This window comes from Hippoglossus stenolepis, chromosome 3 (assembly GCF_022539355.2).
Source record: "Hippoglossus stenolepis isolate QCI-W04-F060 chromosome 3, HSTE1.2, whole genome shotgun sequence".
NCBI lineage: Eukaryota > Metazoa > Chordata > Actinopteri > Pleuronectiformes > Pleuronectidae > Hippoglossus > Hippoglossus stenolepis.
The window spans coordinates 229591-232256 of NC_061485.1; positions in this window are offsets into that span (position 1 = coordinate 229591).

Genomic DNA, 2666 nt, shown 5'->3' on the forward strand with positions numbered 1-2666 from the left:
CTGGGTGCCTCGGGCTGAGGGGTAGAGTGGTCGTTTTCCAACCAGAAGGTCGGCAGTTCGATCCCAGTCTTCCCCATCTGCATGCTTTGGATGTGTGTCTATGTGCAACGGTAAATGTGGAGTTGTGTTGTTCCCTCATGCCTCATGTGTGTATCAGTGTGTAGATGTGGACTATTAATCACACGCACACAAAATACATTCTTCTGCCCAAATGAAAATCCCTTACACCCTGTGCATCCTGCTGTTGTGTGTTTATGTGTTTATATACACACATGTTCATTCAGCTGTATCTCAGTCCCTGATGTTACACAGTTCAAATACATTCAACTACATCATATATTTATTTAGAGTTAGAAGCAGTTTGTGTTTATGTTGCATTCACTATAGATAAAGATTGATGACACTTCCTGTCTAGAAATTAAGCTCAAATATATTGGATATGAACGCTGCCATCTTTACACCGAGCGGAACCTGGTGCTAGTTTGGAGTTGTGTCAATTTATGAAGGATTAATGAACCAGTTTTTACTTTGTCAGTACGTCACTGTACAAGTTTCTGATTTCAACACTCGTGTGATAGAGACATTCAATCAATGGGCCTGGTTCTGTTATGAGTGGGCTGTAATTTACACCCTATGAACACTAGGGGGGCTGTTGTGTCAGAGTTACCTTGTTCCTATCAGCGAGAAGTGGTGAGAATCACGTGGGTGGAACGAGAAGAGGGAGGAGTCTACAGGAGGGAACCTGAGTAACTCAGGTGTCAACGTGAGCTTAGTGGTAAAAAGCAGCAGCGGTTGTTGAAGAAGAATAAGAGTTGTGAGTTATACACAAACGTCTTGATAAGAGGTGGGAGCAGCAGCTTTTTCATATTTGCTGCTGTCACTCTGTGCTGTTGTTATTCTTATCGTTAGCATTTTGCTCGTAGCGTGTCTGTGTTTTCTGCATCGAGCTGCCTCACCTGTAGAGTAACAGGTAGAAGGGCTACTGTGCTACTTCATTTGTCAAGGTTGTGTTCTAGGACTGGTTGTGGAGAGATGTTGTGCAACAATGTGAGTCCACGGCGGTCTGATCTCAGGTCAGCGGTATCCCTGCCGACCAGGGACACTTCTCCATTTGCTTGGTGCCTGATAGAGGTGTTGTGATTATTATACCTTAAGCGTGGCACCATTAAATGGTGTGCCTTTGGGCATTCAATAAATGTGGCTATCTGAAAAATATTTAATATGAATATAAAAAATATGAATATACAAAATATGAATATTAAATAAGAACTTTAATTGACATTAAAACTACCTCGGGGCACCACCCTTCAAAGGAAGGGAAAAGAGAAAAGTCTCATGAAAGTACCAACTACAAATTTGGAACTGATAATAATTAAATTAATAACTATAACCAAAATTACCACATAGGTAGTTAGCACAGTTGAAGGATATGGAGTTGACAGTGTAGAGGTTGGTAAAATCCACCCTTATGCAACATTAATGAAAACAACATTTGTTAAAGAAAAACATTTATTATGAAAATAATAAAAGTATAAACACACAAAGTAACTAAGTGTACTTACTATATACATGTATATGTGAGTATACATGAGTATACGTGTGTGTGTGTGTGTGTGTGTGTGTGTGTGTGTGTGTGTGTGTGTGTGTGTGTGTGAGTGTGAGAGAGTGAGTGAGTGAGTGAGTGAGTGACAACCAAGTTTGTTTCTTGACTTACTTAAGATTAGAATTGTTTTTTGGTTTAGAAAAATAAAATATTATTGATCATGGCACTTTCTTTGTCTTGGTGTCCCTTCTAATATTTTCCAGTCTCCTGCTAAGACACTGTTTGTCTGTTTAAGGAGGCGGATCGGAGGTCATGACCAGACTGACCGGAAACCACATCATGAAGAAGACCTAAGGTTTTGACCTGTGTCAGTATCAGTTTTCCTAATAAATTGTTCTGTGAGTGGACATATGTTGAATGTAGAAGCTCAGATTTATGGTGTATTGGTTTAAACTCGAGCCTCAGAGGACTCGCTGACAACTCCCTGCTCATTTTATGGTAGAAAACAGAATGAAATAAAGTAAAGAGGGGAGCGTGAGGAGATGTCAGTCGCACTGAGTCTTCTCAGGAGCCATGAGCTGCTGTATAATGAAACTTTGAAAGATGGACTGCAGAGCCTGGGGCCAAAAACACAGCACTGAGCTGAGCTACAGCTATTGTTGGGCCAAGTAAACTAAAGAGGCCTGTGGACACAGCATCATAGCGACTGTGCAGGAGTTACAGAAGCAATACTGAGCGACCCTGCAGGTCTGTGATTAATCAGCGTGATACTTCAGGACTGAGGCGGAAAATGACTGCGAGCGAATGATCAGCAGCTGACACGATTGTTTCTCTTCGGCTCCATCGACGACAGACGATAAAAACCTTCCCTGGGTAATAGTAAGAGAAAAGTCCAGGTTTTCATTTTGGGACCCAGACTCAGAGGTCGCCCAAAGGCTCCAGGCTTAACATACAAAACTACAATATGAAGTAAACATATAGGGGCCCTTGTAAAAGTGAATAAAACTGTGAAATACTCACTGTGGAGTCAGTGGCTGGTTTGTCTCCTCTGGGCTCCTGAAGACACAAGACAGAGCCACGATCATTCTTAGTTCCCCCTAATGAGGAGCTTCTTTTCTTATAA